The 17,786-nt window shown below is 51.7% G+C and overlaps 1 long non-coding RNA gene across 3 annotated transcripts; it reads right to left on the bottom strand.

The window, feature by feature from the left end:
- Positions 1-361: 361 nt before the first annotated feature.
- On the bottom strand, positions 362-17,421 carry LOC132646301 (uncharacterized). Of its 3 annotated transcripts, none has more exons than XR_009584445.1 (3): positions 10,121-17,421; positions 8,561-8,600; positions 362-452 (listed from the first exon to the last, which is right to left on the bottom strand). It is a non-coding gene; the product is annotated as an uncharacterized LOC132646301 (long non-coding RNA). The 3 variants fall into 3 exon arrangements; XR_009584446.1 differs by lacking the exon at positions 362-452 and adding an exon at positions 6,182-6,264; XR_009584444.1 differs by lacking the exon at positions 362-452 and adding an exon at positions 6,274-8,297.
- Between the last annotated feature and the right edge of the window lie 365 nt (positions 17,422-17,786).

The raw sequence follows: 17,786 nt of genomic DNA, 5'->3' as shown, positions 1-17,786 counted from the left end.
TGAGCTGGAGAGATAGATGGCTCAGCGGCTAAGCTCTCTTCCTGCTCTTGCAGAGGAACCAGGTTTGACTGCTTGCAATTCCAGCTCCAGGGGACCCCAGGCTCTCTTTTAGATTCCACGGGCCCCTGCACACACCAACACAAACATACACATCAATAACAGAAATTCTTTTGTTTCACACTTCGTTTTGCAAGGGTGGTGTGTGCACCCCAGGGCCTGAACTCCAGTGGTCTGGCTTAGTGGCACGCCTTCATCCGCTGAACCGCAGTCCCACTGGCATTGACAGATATAAATCTTTTTCAAGACCTCAAGTGGTCCTGGCGAAAGCCCCTTCCAGCAGACTGTAGTGGATCAGTGAGGTGAAGATGCCATCTTTGCCCATGTAAGATCCCCCAAACAGGTGGAAGAGGCGTCACGGCAGGCTGTTGCAATGTGTTTCTTCCGAGGCAGGTCTGTTGAAAGCAGTTGCATCAGGTGAAATGGTGTGTAATGGGAACACGGTAGGCCCCACCCACTCCCTGCCCGGGGACATGGGATCACTCAGCTACTCCTAGGGAGGCTGCAGCTAGACTTCCCTAGGGCAGACTTGCTGCTGAGGCTCTGACTACCTTAGCCCAGGAGGGAGGAAGGCCGACTCAGGGTGTCTGTCTTTATGGGGAACGGCCAGCTCTGACTTCAGACCACGCCTCTTGGCCTCTGTGTCCAGATTAGGAACTTGCAACATTTTGCCGACGACCACACTGGGCTCAGCTGGAAAGAGTGCAGCCGAGAACTTCCTGAACATTCCATGAGGTTGGTGGCCGTCTCCCTAGGGGTGGCTGACTTCCAGTATATTCTGGTCAAACTGCCGGCAGCTTAAGCAGGATGAGACAGGCCACAGGCTCGCACACAGGTATTCTGCCTAGCTGAGCCCTATCTGTCCCTCCAGAAACATGGACCACGAACCTTCTGCTGTGGGAGGGGGCTAGGTAGACATCTGCTAGGGTGCCAAGCCTTGGGGTCTCTGCCTTCCCCAGTAGGAGAGCTGAACTAGTAGCTGGCTCTTGGAGTGGTGTCCCTGATCTGCCTTGCAGGGTAGAGTTCACACAGTGAACTGGGAGGGGCCTGAGGCTTCCCTGCTTCTGCTAGACAGGGTTGCTGGGGGTGGGGGAGAGTCCTCAGATGGATGCACTTGACCAGAGGACTCGGAGTGGCGTGGGACGCAAACGGATAATCTGATGGAAGCTATGTCACTCAAGGGTTTAAATGACCCTCCCTGGAGTGAAAGAAGTGTGGCTAGATCAGAAGCCGTGAGCTGGGCCTCTCCACTAGGCGCTCCATCCCACTTCCCTGGTTCTGGTCCCTTCCCCGAGAGATGGGACTGATGGTTCAGATCCTTTCCTCTGCTCAGTCGGGCTGAAGGTCCACAGCTCTGTGGGGGTGGTCCAGAAGAAGGCCTAAGCCCTAAGGCTCTGCCTCTGAGGCCCCTGGCTGGACCCTCCATCATTCATGTGCTATCTCCTCTCCAGTCTGTAAAAATACCACAATGGCAACTCTAGCCAGCCAGTGTGGAACTAGCCATTCCTGTTGCTCTCAATCTCCCCTTCCTTGTAGTTCTGAGCAATTTTATTACAAACGTGGGTGCCCATATACTTATATAAACTAATGTAAACTAATTTATGTAAACTAATTTAACAATATAATTACCAATTCCTTCATTTTTGGCTTGACCATCTAGTAAATCTTTTTTTTTTTCTTTTTTTTCTCTCCTCCCTTCAAGACAGGGTTTCTCTGTGTAGCCTTAGCTGTCCTGGAACTTTCTCTGTAGATCAGGCTGGCACTGAACTCACAGAGATCCGCCTGCCTCTGCCTCTGCCTCTGCCTCTGACCGAGTGCTGGGATCAAAGGTGTGTGCCACCATCACCCAGCTCATTGATGGTCTCTAACGGTCTTTTAAAAGATTTGAATTACACTTATTATTCGTGTGTGTGTGTTTGTGTGTGTGTGTGTGTGTGTGTGTGTGTGTGCGTGTGTGCGTGTGCGCATGCCATGACATACTTGGATGGATGGAAGTCAGAGGACAACTATTGGGGGCTGGTTTTCTCCTCCTGTCATGTGGATCCCAGGGAAGCGGGGGAGTCTTGGCAGCCAGTGCCTTCGGCTGGGCCATCTCAGTAGCCTGGACTTCCAGACTTGGCACCTGTCTCTTCTGTCCAGGTAGGGGCATAACTGGCTGAAGAGCATCTTCAGCTTCTTTCTGCCGGCAGGCGGCACAGCTTACCCCGCTGTGGCTTCTGGTTTTGTCATTTGGGGATTACACCCACCACTGCAGCAGCTACCACCAAAGGCAGACTTTAGTAGACTTCGAAAAACTTATTTCATTTGAGGCTATGTATGCCTTATGCCTTGTGAAATATAACCAGGCCTGGAGATACACACAGGCACACACTTTTAAAAATAATAGGCTGCAATGCCCATAGCAACAGCGGTCAGTCTGACTGCTACCACAGCACCGGTCATGGCTCAGCTCTGTTTTGTTCTCATCCCACTCAAGAGCCCATAGCACACACTGTACCGGAAAGCAACATGGACATAGCCCAGCACTGGGCCTTCCTGTGTCCTCTCTAAGAAGCATTTGTGAGGGCTGGGGGGAAGGAGGCGCTCCTGGGATAGCTCCTGTTACCTAGCCTCATGACCCGAGTTTGATTCCAGGGACCTACAATGGTAGGAGGAGAGCTCACTCCCACAGGTTGTCCTCTGAGCCCCAAAGGCACTGATGGAGCACCCCACCCAAACTAAACAAATAGTGCAATAAAACAAAAAATAAAAAGCACCATTTATGATGTTTCCTTTCTGCGCTTTATGAACGGAATAGCTAGAAGTTGTTCTTGATTATCTTTAATTTTTTTCTTTCTCTAGAGATATGTGTCATTCAAAGGGTTATACAAATAACCCTTTGTAAATAATAAGGGCAGAGTGGTGGCTGTGGTAAGGTGGGAGAGAATCCACAGAGTGCCCATGCAGAGAAACGGCAGTCTGGACTCAGAGGTGAGAAGAGGGTTGTTCCTCCAGGGTCAGCTGTGACAGTGGGCAAGGGCCATGCCTCCCTGGCCTCTAGGATGTCCTCATCCCCGAGGCAGAACACACACGACAGACAAGCCCAGGACCCCCGACCGAGCTGTGCAACTAGCGTCCCACAGGCTGGCTGGCTGGCTCCACTGAGGGACTCCTCATAGGAGGCCTGGGGGAATACCACGGGACATCGTCTGGATGTCCCCCAGATAACCAACTTCACCTTGCAAACCTAGCAAGGATTTGTTCTCTCCAGGAAGTTCCACATCTCCCCAACCCCCACGGTTGGTGTTTTCCAACCTGCCACATAAATTCTGAAAGTCACTGTCCAGTCTCTCTCCCGGATGCTCTTCATTTACCTGCTTTGTTTTTCTTCTCCGAACTCTCTAGATACATGTCACTAACCGGGTCCCCTCCATGGTCTATAGTACAGTTAAAGGCTGTTGTGCATCCTGGGTATGTTATAAAGCTCAGAGCTAGGGCTCCTAGGAGGATCTCGCAAGGCTCGGCCAGAGAACTGTTTATTCTTGCGTGAGATACAAATCAGAAAATGGTTTTGTGAAGGTCAGAGTCTCAGCAGGAAGCAGAGACACCCCTTCCCTCCACCTGGAGGGAGGGACGGAAGGGTTTAAGGAAGAGCCTGTTTATAAAGAGGGTAGGGTAGGCAGGGAGAGAAATCTGTGGAGAAGGTGACACTGTGGGGAGCTGTGGACCTGCACCCCTCCCTCTACACCCCAACCTGAGAGCTGCTGGAGGAAACTGGCACTGCCCAGTAGGCAAAAGAGGGAGCCGGGGGAGAACGCACCCCAATATCGCTCTACACTTTTCCGTGCCCAGCTGGGGTCTTCAGTTAGCAAACACATCTGGAAACATGTAGACACAGAGGAAAGCTGATTGGTCTCCCCCTGGCCCAATCTTGGGCAGTGTGGAAAAGGGCAGAGAGCCTACAGGAGCAGGGCTGGTGGGTAGTAACCAATGACTCCCAGCATAGGCAGCCAGCTTAGTCATCTTAGTAAGGTAAGCTGTGAGTCACCGTCTCGGCAGCTCTCTTCCCCTCAGCATTCAGCATCTTCCCCACGGGTACACAGAACCACGAAGCCAGGGACGGAAAGCCACAGTAAACAAGAATTCAGCGTAGAGCCAGGCACAGTGGCGCACGCCTTTGATCCTGCTACTCAGGGAGGCAGAGGCAGGTGGATCTCTGTAAGTTCGAGGCCAGCCTGGTTTACAAAGTGAGTCCAGGACAGCCAAGGCTACACAGAGAAACCCTGTCTCGGGAGGTGGCGGGGGAACGAATTCAGCACAGGACCAGCAATATGGTTCTGTGTGTAAATTGCTTGTTACCCAAGACTGGAGAACCCGAGTTTAATCCCTGTAATTTACATAAGTGTGAAAGGGAAAAACCAACTCCACAGTTGTCCTTTGGCTTCTTCACACGTGCTATGGCATGAGTGCCACAGACACTCAGCATATACTCATATACAACAACAACAACAACAACAACAAAATAACAACAAAAATAACAAAGGAGTCTAGCACAGGGACGGTGTCCCCATCATGGACAGACAGACATCTCTACCTAGCTTAGTAACTGACAGGTAAATATGCATGCTTATGAAAGTTACTGAATTACTAACAAAAAGCTCAACATGGCCTCTGTACCAAAGGGACGGGAGTGTGGCATACACTTTAGATGCATCCATCTAAACAGAAGTAGCAGAGCTTCCAGTTAAACACACAGCAGGGTATTCACAAAGCTGAACCCCTTCCTCTCAGGAAGGGCCACCAACATGCCAGTCAAGAGACCAAAAGCAGAGGTCGGTGAAGGAAACAGGGATGGTTGAGTAATTACTTCCACGAATCCTAGGAGGAGAAAGAATAGGGAATGATGGCTGCCAAGGGGGAAGCAGAGGAGGGACACTCTGAGCAGGGGGACCGGGAAGACTAGACATTGTGGATGGTGGGAGCATGGAAGCTGGAAACTCCTACCCTATACCCTCCCACACAGCAGGAGAGAGAAAGGGTGCAGGAAGGGCAGAGGAATGCAGGGATGGAGGGCTCGGACCGGGCACACAACAGCAAGACTCAGCTTCCGGGCTGGGGAGCTGGGTCAGTAGCCAAAGCCCTTGCCATGCAAATGTGAGGACTCGAGTCTGGCTCGCTAAACGTTCATTTGCGTAAGCTCTGGGCTTGACGGAGAGACCCTGGCTCAGGGATGACTGTGGAAGAGTGATTGAGGATGAGCCTTAGTATCAGCCTCAGACTTCCACATGCCATGCATGTGCACATACACACACACACACATGCATAATTCAAAGTGGGGGGTGGGGGAGACACTTAACTCGCTACCCACCACCTGACCTGAACTGCTCAGTGAATCTCAAACATGGCTGAGGCTTCTCCCACTGAGAGTTGAGTCTGTGCCTTCCTACCTGAATCCACATAGATCTGTGACTAAGCGGCAGAAGCGAGGCTTATGTGACTTCCAAGGTTAGGCATATGGTTCCGTGTTGCTGGGCAGAACACTCACACTGGAGCTGCCAGGCAAGAGCGGGAGCCGCCGGTCCACTGTGCCAGGCAGGCCTGTCACGTGCTGTCTCTGGTCAGCAGGCACACCATCCCTGCCACACGGAAGGCCTCCTGAGAGCGGATTCCTTGTCCCCGAGCTGTTCCAACTCCCAGTTGGGATGCCAGGCACCCTTAGTCATTCACTCACCCCAGCCTGGGCCCAGACACTGTGGAAAAAGGAAAGCTGTACCTTTTCTGAACCCCTGACCTGTAGCACAATCAGCTGGTGGCTGTTCTGAGTGTGGGCGGGTTTGTCATGGAGCATCAGAGGACGAGAATGGGGAGAGTACGTACAAAAGGACTTCTCAGGATTCCTTGGGACTCCTGCTTTTCCTGCTCTGGATGTGGACAAAATGGTGCTGAAGATGGGCAAGGAGCCAGTCCCTGGAGCCACGTGGCCTCTCTGCTGGGCCAGAGCTGGGCTGTTGCAGAAGGCGCACACTTATCACCTGAAGCTTAGACAGACGGGCCTTCGGTCAACAGATCTTCTGCCAGGAGCTGATGGTGGGGTTGTGGGGAGGAGCTGGCTAGCTGGGGCCCTGAAGCAGGTCCTGAGGGGTGTGTCTTTCCCTCACTGCTGGCCTTCCAGCAATTCTCTTCCCTGCCTAGAGCTCAGAGTCTGGAGCTCCGTCCAAGTCAAATGCACTAGATTTAAAAAAAAAAAAAAAAAGTTTTAACATTTAATGTTGTGTATCTGTGTGTGATGCGGGGAGAACAACAGTTTTGTACAGTTGGCTTTCTCCTTCCACCTTTGTGTAGGTGTAGGGGATTGAACTCAGGTTTCTAGGCTTGCATTATCAGATGATAAGGGCCTTTACCCACTGAGCCATCTTGCCACCCCTGCCCCCTCTTCTCAACTCTTCAATGGCTGCACTAAAAATATATATACACATTAAAATAACATGCACATAAAAAAAAAGTATGCCATCATCGTAGAAGTATGCCTTGTAGAAAACAAGGAAATAGTGAAATGACTCACTGTTAGCTTTCCCTCCAAAACAAAACAGAACATCAAGGCTGCTGCAGAGCCCTCCAGGTCCATGTGTTCCGGACACACATGGCCGAGTACTCAGCACATGATACCTGCCAAAGTCTTGGAGGTATCACTTTTTCCAGGTGTGGGAGACAGGCCGAGGCTAAGAGACTGGTCATTTTCAACTTCCAAGGATGCAAAGCTCCTGTCTATATGATGTAAGGTCTCTCTATTTGTTCTTTGCTTAAAGCCAATATATCCAAACACATTGCCAGGTACAGCGGTGCACACCTGTTATCCCAGCACTTGAGGGTGGAGACGGGCAGCTCAAGCTTTCCAGGTCAGGCTGTACAATGAGCCCAGAGCCAGCCTGGGCTACATAATGTCCTATCTCAGAAACAAACAGCTGGAAATCACAGCATCAGGAGGCAGAGGCAGGTGGATCTCTGTGAGTTTCAAGCTAGACTGGCGATTTCCAGGCCAGCCAGGGCAAAACAGTGACATGCTGTCTCCAAACACAAACAACAGAGCTGGGTGGCAGAGGCAGAGGCAGGTGGATCTTTGAGTTAGAGGCTAGACTGGTTTACATAGAGAGCTCCTGAACGGCCAGGGCTACACAGAGAAACCTTAAGGGAAAAAAGGGAAAAACCCTACAAATAACATATTTCTCAATAAATATGTGTGTATATCGCTCTGGTGTCTGACACACCCTTGGATAGATGGGGAAACGGTGAACAACTTCTTTTCTTTTTAAATTTTATTTAGTGTGTAGTTGAATGCGAGGATACACATGTGCCACCTGAGGGTGCGGAAGTCAGAAGGCCATGCGTGGGAGCTAGGGTCACACTCAGGCTTGGTGGCAAGCAAGCTCTAAAAACTAGGCAATCCAACTGGCTCCCGAATCATTTCTTTTGGAAGTTTCCCGAGGCTACCCGAAGTTTCCCTTATAAACAGCACTTCTAGACACCTTGTGCATTCCCCTTGGCCTAGACATGGTTCTTCCTCAGTTCTATAGAGCAGATTGCTTGGTCCGAGGCTACACACGGTTTTAAAAACTGCCTTTCTCCAGTCACATCAGCAGCCCCCCCATGTCAGCATTACCCTACGTCAGCAGCACCCCACAACGTCAGTCAACAACATCACTCCCTCACCCACGCCAGCAGTCCCCCACGCCAGTGGCACCCCCATCCAGCAATACATTTTGGTATAGACATGCTGACTTACATCAAGTAGCCAGTGAACATTTTTATTTTTTTGTCATTTAGACTGAGATTCGGCAGGACACCAGAGGAACCATATGCAGCGGGCGGGTGTGTGTGTGTGTGTGTGTGTGTGTGTTGAGGCGGGCGTTTTAGTAAATTCTTGGTCTAGAACTAAACTGTTCAAGGCCTTCCTTGACTTCGGAGCCCCATGTGGGAGCTCTGGAGAGAGCTGGAAGGGTTTGGCCTTTGGGTGGCCGAGCAGGGAGCAGGAAGGCCATCCTGTGGGCCCACAGCCAGGCATATTTCCCCTGGAAGCGCTGCTGTGTCTTGAACGGGGTCTGCCCGCTCTGAAATCACTGGCTCTGTGGAACGCTGGAGGTGGCTGGGTCACTGGAATGGAAGGGCCGCCCTCAGCGAGCCCTGCCCTGCTGGCTGCCACCGCTTTCATGCCACACTGCATGAGAGCCATGAGACGGGGCTATCTGATCTTGGCCTTCCCGACTCTGGGGAAAGAATGAGTCTAAATGAAATGTTCTCCTTTACGGATTATGTAGTCTCAGGTGCTCCGCTGTGGCAACAGAAAACAGACTTCTCTTCTAGCTCTAAAGACCTCGCACCACCCCTAGCATTATTGAACTGTCCCCTAGTCCCAGGGTTCACGCTCTGTCCATGAAATCAGCACCAGTCCCCTGGGATTTCCTGGGCTACTTTCCATGACCTTTAAGACGGGAAATCCCAAGCTAGCCACAGTTTATTGCTCCCCTACCTCCCAGTTGCTTTCTTCTGCGTCGCTGCCCGCTCCGCACCTGGAAGAAGAGAGGAAAGTGAATGGTGGGCATGGGGGGGGCGGTGGAAGGTGAAAGATGCAGGTGCATCTGTGACCAGCTCTCCAAGAGCCACCGAGACGTGGGCCAGCTGCAGGTAAGCGGAGACAGACCCAGAGGCATGGCTTCCTCCCGAGGCCCTTTCTGCTGAGATCTTCTTGCTCAGCCTTGAATATTATAAACTGAGAGAAACCCCAGCACTCTTCCATCCCATCTCAAGGCTTCAACGACGAAGCCACTCAGCTATTTATTGAACACCCCATAGCCATATCACCCTGAGTGTGCCTGACTGCATCAGCTATTCATTGAACACCTACTATACATGCATGCTAGGCACGGTTCTAGGGCTTTGGGTATATATAGCAGTGGACAGAAGGATTTGCACGTAGGGAGTTTGTGTTGTTCTTGGAAATACTAAAAACTGGATAAATAAATAAAAATATAGTAGTCACAGGCAGTAAAGTGCTATGAAGGAAAAAATAAGAAAAATCAGTAAAAGAGTAGGGAACGTTGAGAAGAAGTTTCAAAATTCTGAATAGTGGGGCAGGGATGCAACTCAGTTGGTCGAGGCTTGCCCGGCATGCAGGAAGCCCTAGGCTGGATTTCCAGCACCATATAAAACTAGACGTGGTGGCATGTGCCTGTGATCATTACACTTGGGAGGCAGAGGCAGGAGAACTGCAAGTTCAAAGTTATACTTGGCTAGACAGTTAAGTTCAAGGGCAGGCTAGGATACAAGAGACCCAGAAGGAAGGAAGAAAGGTCTGCTGCGCACATGCAGGAATGCAGTCTAGGGATGGCTAGGGACCACCAGGTATCCAAGAAAGTACACTGTGAAAAAAGAACTAAAGAAGTGAGAATATGAATGGGTGCAGTTCATCTTACACCTCCAGACCATAATCCATCATTCCAGGAGATGACAGCAGGGACCTGGAGCAGAAACCAGGGAGGGAGTGCTGCTTACTGGCTCCTTCTCTGGCTCACTTAAGTTCGGCTAACTTTTTCATACAGCCCAGGTCCATCTGCTAAGGCATGGTGGTCACCCACAATGCCCTGGGCCCTCCTACGTTAACCAACACCGTTTCTCATGGACATGGCCACAGGACAAGATGATTTCTTCAACTGGGCTTCCCTCTTCCTAGATGACTCCAGGTTCTTTCACGTTGACAATAAAAACTACCCAGAGCAGGGTCTGAGCCTGTGAAGTATACTTGAACAGCGCAGGCTTGGTAGAGAAGAGATATTAAACAGGTATATCTTTCAGGCATGACATGTAGACAGACATGCAGGCAAAAATACCCCGTACACATTAAATAAGCAATGAAGAAAGAAAATTTAGTTAAAAACCAAAAAGAGAAAAAGAAACCCCGAACATTGTTTTGTGACTTGAATTCTTACTAAATCCGTTATGAAATGCTCGCGTCTCTTAAGTTTCCTCTTCAGGATAATTTTTGCTTTTCAGCCCTTTACATGTGTCTAGTCCCCAAACACTGGCCATTTACCTTGTTTCTACCGAGTGCCACCAATCTGGTGTCTTATTTCTCCTCAGAAGTGGATAGAGGCTCCAAATCTCAGACTGTTCCCTTCAGCTTTTAAGACAAGTGTCCCGGCCTGGTGTCATGGTCTCACGGCAGCGGCAGCAAGTAAGGTGAGGGAGGGGGAGATGAAGATCCAGACACCAAGGAGTGGCTATGAGGCCAATTGCGACAGACCCTAGTCTTTCTTCTCCCTTAAGGACTGGTGCTTCAGGAAAACAACAAGCTCCTCCCATTGGCACCATGAAATCCACAGGGGATTCCCCACCTCAGCCAACATGAATTGTCCTTCTCTGACCCCAGGGAAAAAAAGCCCACTCCAGTCCCTTGGGGAAATCCCCATGGGAAAGCTCCTCCCTCTCCCCTTGAGGTAGGGGGAAAAGTCCTGGCTCTGGGTCAGGGCTGCAGGGACACTCCCAGATTTGCTCCCCATCCCTCACGGGGCAGCCAAGGACAGTCTGTGCCCTCTGAGCTGGTGCCTAGACAGCAAGAGAGCTCCAACTCTGAAGGCCACTACACCTGGAAGTACAGTCAGACGCTGACACATTCCAGGCCCAGAAAGTCACCACCTGAGGAAGGCATGTAGCTGGAGGGGTGGGACTCTGTCACTGCCTCTACAGTTAGTAACGCTTAACTCAGCACATGCCGCCTCAGAGGCCTTAGCCAGCTCATCTGGGCAGGATAACATCAACCTCACAGGCTTGTCAGGAGGACTAAACATTTGGGAAAATCCACAGTGTCAGGCATTCAACAAACCCGAAGGCTGGGGGTGGGGATTGCTCCCATCATGTCCCCGGACACACACAGGAAGCTCTGCAGTTTCTTCTAGTAGGCTCGATTACTTGTCCTCTACCCATTCACTGACACCCACCCTCCTGACGCCGTCGTTCAAGTGCTGGTCCCAAATCCCCGTCTCCATCCTCATCCCCAGGACCCTCTAAGGACAAGACGGGCCGTCTTGAAGAGAACAGGAGCAGTCATCCTCCCCTCTCTACCGACAAGGAAACAAGCTTACGAAGTTAGGTACCCTGCCCAAGTCACAGCAGGAAGAGGCCGGGCGAGATGGGAGCTGGGTTCTGATCCCTGGGGACTCACTTTGTCGTGGGCAGTGGGCCTGAGGAAGGAGTGGGGATGGAAAGGGAGCAGCCAATTTACAGGAGCGTTGAGAGAGAGAGGGCATGTCGCTAGGAGGGGCACCATGGCACCACGGCCTTTTCCCTGCCACACTCGCCTGAGTGGGCCACCTTCCAATGGATCCTCCTTCAGAGCCAATGAAAAGGGGGTGGGCGGGAGCGTCCTAGGCCTCCTCTATCAGTGTAGTCCTGCCAACAAGGGACTTGAGGATCCACAGCCCAGGGCCAGGCACCTGCCTTGGAGCTGGCTGACCTTGGTGTGAGGCGAAAAGAGCGCCGCCAGGCCATGTATATCTGGACTTACTAATTTCTGGGAGCCTAGGACCCCAGGGTGTCTGGTGTAGCGAAGACTAGGCGTAAGCCAGGGATAAGAGGGCAGGACCAGAGTTTGGATGACCTAGAACGGCCTCCCTTTCCCCTACTGAGCAGAATACCGGCGGAGAAGCAGGCCTGTGGCGGATTCATCTGCAAGGCCCCGCCACACCCAAGAGGTTACTCTGCAGAGAACTGATAACTAGTAAGCATAATCGATTGGCATTGCCAGTATCCAGGATGACAGTTGGCATCTGCCTCGCATGCCTGAGCCATCATGGCAAGGGCCTGTCCTCTTGATTCAGTGTGTCCTGACCAAGATGGCTCTGGTCAGGACAGCAACCCTTCCATTCTAGCATCTGTAGAGTGTGTCTCCCTCCCCAGATCCAGAGGACATGGCTAACTTTCACCTCCTTAGTCAAAGGGAGAACTTTTGGAGGAAATTATGTGGTTCTAGGTGCTTCCCTGGTGACGGCAATGGGCTGGTATATGGTAGACTGTCTTTGCTCGCTGGCATCAGGAGCTCCCAAGGCCACAGGAAAGTCATGGATTCATCACCTCCTTGCACAGACTAAAACAGTGGCTCCCCCCCACTCCCCCGAGTTCTACCTGTCATCCTCACCGTGCCAGGGACTGCATGACTGCCAATAATCACACCTCACCTCATAGTGCATATTTATGCCTGTCAGCTCAGCTATCTGGGGTGGCAAGTTCAAGGCCTGCATGGGCTACAGAGTGAGTCCAAAGCCAGCCTGGGCAAGTTAAGTGAGACCCTGCCTGGAAGAAACACCCCCTCCCCCCACATACACAGAGTCCAGAGAACCTACCAGTAAGAACAAAACTGTTGGCATTAAAAATCACAGTGAGGTGAGGGTTAGACCTAAAAGCTGGGGAGCCCCTGAAGCCTGAGCCTCGCCATGTGTGGTGTGGATGGGAGCAGTCTCACTCAGCTAAGCAGCCATGTGCAGGTAGGTGTCTGTCTTCGATTGATGTGGGACCAGTGCTGGGAATGCTGGGAAGCTCGGGGGTGGGGGATGAGGGGAAACCCTGACTGAGGGGCTTCAGTGCATGGTGGGTTGTCTTCCCTCCTCTCCCACCCACCTCGGAACCTCCCCGTCGTCAGGCCCTGCTCCTCTGTGCTGGGGCCTGCCTGCGAGGAGAAGAGCGCTGACTTGTCCAGCTGGCTGGGCCCGAGGGAAATTCTACCCTCCTTGAGTCACCGCACAGCAGGAGCTCCGCACGAGTGCTGGGCTACAAAGGATCACTGTGCTTGCTTCCTGGACGCGCTGCGCCAGATTCCAAAATCCCCTGTGATGATGTCCTGGGATGAAATCTGGATGCAAAAACTTCCCCGTTTTTCCCCGGGTCTGAACAGAGTGATACCCTAGCAATCACATGCTACTTCTGTGAGTCCCTCACAGAAAAGACAAGACCTTAGTTAGCATCAGGCACAAAAGAAACCCAGCACAAATGCTTACTGGCATACCAAAGCTCACAGGGGGCCTCCAGGATCACTCAGTCCTTGAGGTTCCTCTCAGCTCTTCTTGCCACGCCCCCTCTCCTAACTGTCTCCAGCCCATGGGCCTCGCTGTCCTTACCCCTGTTTCAGATTCCTATATAGCCCTGCCTTTTTGACCATGTGCTCTCTTGGTCCTTGGCTCTTGGCTCTTCGTCTGCTTGGCTCCCTCCTACTGCCCCTCTTTCTTCCCTCCCTCTCTCCATCTCCCACAACCCCTCACGGCCCTATTTAGACTACAGGCCATGTTCCATGTACTACTTTCTCTCTCGCTGCTCTGGACTCTTCCAGACGCCTTGGCAATACTCTCCCTCACATCTACAATAAAAAACCTTGTCCTCAGCCATACCTTGGACGATTGTGTCCCCATTCCATTCATTTATGGTCTGAAGTGACCAAGCCCTTCCCTACCTCTTTGGCCAGAAGGCCGCTGGTAGCCCATGTCAAATTGGCTGAGAGGGCCCCAACCTACCAGTCGGACATAGCACTACTTGGCTCCTCCAGCAAGCAGGCTGCTCTGGGACTCTAGAGCCAGTTTCCTTCAGCTCCAGTGCACAAGTCCCAGCACACGGCCATGTATCTCTGCTGTGGCCTAGCACAGTTGCGGACCGATTTTTAAAAAAAATGAGGACACGATGTTCCTAGGTATGGCTGAGGAGGTTTATTGTAGATAACGAGGGAGAAAACAGCCAGAGGTGTCTGGAAGGGGCCAGACTGTACAAGGCCAGCAGATTGAACTAGGCAATGAGATGCGGGGAGGAGATGGGGTGGAGTGGGCTGGGGAGGGAGGGGATGAGGGATGTCTGGGTTGGGGGAGGAGGCCAAGAGAGTATGTACGAACCAAGAGCAACAAGAGACTGCACAGCCAAAATGGCTGAGGTCAGGAAGCAGAGGAGAAGCTAAGGGAAGGAAGCAGGGTACGCCAGCCAGGGTGACCCTGTAACAGGTAGCTGTGATTAGGGACTCGGGGGGGGGGGGGCTGGCAGCTTTGATTTGTTAACCGGGCACCCCAGTTAGCCTGAGTATGAGAGGAGACACTAGCTGTGACTAGTCTGGGTAGGACTGCCACCAGTCACCACTCCCTACCTCTGCGTCTCTCTGTCCCCTCCCTCAAGAGCTCAGTTCCCAGGCTAGGGCTCTGGTCCTTGAAAGCCGCAAACTGTGCGCACAGTCCTGGCTGCCTGGGAGTTCTTCCAGCGAGAGGGTCCACTTGTTCCATTAGATCCCGGAGAGGGAGTGACACCTCAAACGGGCTCAGAACTGCTAGCCCAAGCCCTCCTTCTATTTTTAACGTTTTTATTATTTTTCACTTACGAGTTTTGTGCGTGTGCTTGTTTGTCTACATGTGCGCCACGTGCGTGCGTGTGCTCAAGGAGGCCGGAGATCAACTTCAGGTGTCGTTCCAGACAGCCCAGGGTTCTTCCTCTCTCTACCCATCAGAGCTGGGGTTACAGGCATGTCCCAGCACACCTGACTTCTCGGCGAGTCCTGGGGATCCAACTAAGGTCTAATGCTTATGCACACGAGCAAGCGCTTCGTAGACTGCGCTATCTTCCAAACTGTTAGTCTGTTGAAACAAGGTCTCACTAGGTAGGCGAGGCTGGCCTTCTGAAGTTGAGGCTTTCCTCCTGCCTCTCTCCTGATGCTTGGACTACAGGCATGCACTACACAATGACCTCCCAACACATATATACACACACAAACACAGTCAAAATGAGGTACAGTATAAACCTGAGCAGAGAGGGATGACATTAATAAACACCAGCCCATGGAGTTGGGCTAGAGAAGGTGACAAGCATGTGCCCAGAGACACAGGCATTGCTTTGAAGAGTCTAAAAGAAAGCCCTGTGCCCACCAAGGCTGCCAAGATTCCAGGGAGAAGAGAACATTCTTGCCTTGACACAGGCGCCCAGGAGACCTGCCTGTTTCCTTCATGTCAGACTGGCAAATGAGAAGCAAGCGTGAGCCTGGAATGAAGGGTCCCTGCCCAGGAGACCTGCTGGCTACACCCTGGATCCCCTGCTCTCTCCTGAGGATAAGACACAGCTGGAATGGAAGGCTGGGGCCCCCATCCCCACCACGCCCTGCCCCCACCCCCAGTCGGGAGGAAGTGATTCTGCTTGGCCTCTCATGGACTCCCAGGCTGACTCAAGACACCGGCTTATTGAATAACTGAGATTTTTTTTGCACCCCATGTCTCCAGAAACTCTTGTTTAAAAAGATATAATGGTCGTAACTGTTTTTACATGACCCTTGGCAAACCTCTACAGACAGCGTTCTCCGCTCACGAGGGCAGCTGGGACTACAAGTGGGGATGCCACCACTTTGTGCTTGGGCCCTCTGCATTTTTGCTCTCATTTCCTTTTATTTGATTTTCCTGGTGTGTAGTGCTCCACATCACTGAACGCGATGTTCTGGGTCGCTAGACCATCCGTCAGCAAGTCAGGTCTGAGGGTGAGGTCTTTAGAATGAGGGAGTCTACACTTCCTGATGCTCTGATTCTACCTGTGTGGGTCTGTTACCTCAGGTCCTGCCCAGAGGATGAGGAGGGTGTCAGTGCACATGGTTGGACCCTTAGGGATAACTCTTTGGATTTGTGACCTCAGAATTTATAAGGTACCTATTTCCAGTTATGGGATGGGGATGGGGGGAGAGGGGAGGCAAAATTCCTAGGAATAATTTGAGCAAATATGAGGTCTGGGTTTTTTTCTAGGACCACTTCTGAGTTCTTCACAACTCAGCCCTGGGACTAAACACCAGGGGCCTGGTCCCCTGCATTGGTGAGGCTGCTGTTCTCCACGAATGGACACGGTTGCCTGGCTGACCTTTTTGGTACAAAAGAATGATAACATTTGATCACACTGGGGTGCATCCCCAGAGACTGACTATTCTGAAGCTCTAGAGATGTTTTTTGTTGTGTTTTGTTTTTGTTTTTTGTTTTTTTTTTTTTTTTTTGTGCTACAAAGCCTCTAAGTATTCCCAGCAGAGGGCTGGGGAAATGGTTAGGAGTGCTGGCTGCTTTTGCAGAGAACCCAGGTTTGGTTCCCAGCACCTACAGGGAGGCTCACAACTGTCCCTAACTCCAGTCAGAGGACAGCCAGCGTCCTCAGCTGGCTTCCACAGGTACTGCATGCACAGGGCATGCCGACATATGTTGAAAAACCACCTCTACATAGACAACACAAAGAACATCTTAAAAAAAATAATAATAATTTTAACGACAGTCAAGGCAGTGCCAACATCTAAGCCAGCCAGAGCCCCCTGACTTCTACCTGCACTGAACACCCTGCTGGAGAATGGGGGCAAGGGGTTAGCCTTCACATCTGGGAGAAGGTAAGAGTCAGGGCTGGGGAGATGGCTCAGAGCTATGGAGCACTCACCACTCTTACGGAGGACCCGAGTTCGGTTCTCAGCACCCACATCAGATGGCTCACAAGCACCTGCAACTCCAGTTCTAGAGGTCCAGTAACCTTTTCCGACCTCTGCAAGTGTGTGTGCTTGTGTGTGCTTGTGTGCGCCAGTGCACGCATACGTCACAGACACTCAGGTACAAAGATACACGCAGCTAAAAAGACTTCTGAAAGCACCCGTCTGACCAGAAGGATTGCGAGTTTGAGGAAGGCCTGGGTTACACAACAAGATCCTGTCTCAAAACAAACAGTTGGCTAAGACGCTCCAGCCTGGAGACTAATGATTGAAAAAAATACAGTACCGCAGGAATAGGAAAGGGCAAATTTTGCAGAGTGGCATCAGGAAATTGCAATTTAGTCAGATGTATTGAAAACGTAAGAGCTTCTGTTGGTACGGCTGGAGGGAGGGTCAGAGGCAGAGAGGACTGAGCAAGCACAGGCTGGGATTTGGGTAGGGCTGGAAGATCCGTGTGGCTCTTGGCATGTGGTCAGGCCAGTGGCGCCAGTGCACGGGACCTCAGAGGATGGAAAGGGAGATAATAAAATCAGGCTCTGATTATGGTGGCTGTGGTGCCTGAAGCTTCAGGGTCCAGGCAGTTCTCCGGTCAAGGCCACTGCCTCTGGGGCAGATCCTGGATGGTAGTGTGATGCCCTACTGTAGGGAGTGATGTCCTGAGTGAATGTGTGTTGTCGATGTGAGCCTGTCCTGTCAAGGACACCAGCCTCAGACCATTGGAACATGGCAAAAACCTTCCTGCCTTCAAGGATGGGGCTCAGAGGGATGTCATAGCCTTTGTAGGTATGCGCAGAAAATGGCCACAATTAGCCTCCCCACCCACCATGCTTACAGCCCTGACTGCCTCCCTGCAGAGTGCACCTACAGAGACCAGCTAGGCCTTCCTCCTTGTTCAGCTGTACGTAGCAACCCCACCTCCCTGTTTATCTTGAGGTAAGAACCCCACTTCCCTGTTTGGCTGTATGTGCCATGTTCAACTGTATATAAGAAACATGCTTCGCTTCCTGGGCATGGTGGTTTTTCCAGCAGAGAGCCTGGCCCACCCTCTCCCAGCTTTTTTCCTGTGTGTATGTGTGACAGCCGTTCTTCTGTTCCCTAGCTGCTCCCAAATCAGATCAATTCCTGGAAGCCATGTCAAGGAAGTCGCACCCGAGGCTAGTCCATCCCTTTCCAGAGAGAGAACCCCAAGGATTCGGTCCTCACCAGGTTGGTTGATACATTCCTCGAGGTCAGTCTGAGGCATCTC

The sequence above is a fragment of the Meriones unguiculatus genome, chromosome 11, assembly GCF_030254825.1.
Source record: "Meriones unguiculatus strain TT.TT164.6M chromosome 11, Bangor_MerUng_6.1, whole genome shotgun sequence".
In the NCBI taxonomy this organism is placed as follows: domain Eukaryota; kingdom Metazoa; phylum Chordata; class Mammalia; order Rodentia; family Muridae; genus Meriones; species Meriones unguiculatus.
Note: the sequence above shows the minus strand (reverse complement) of the source record. Positions and strands in the feature narration are given on the sequence as shown.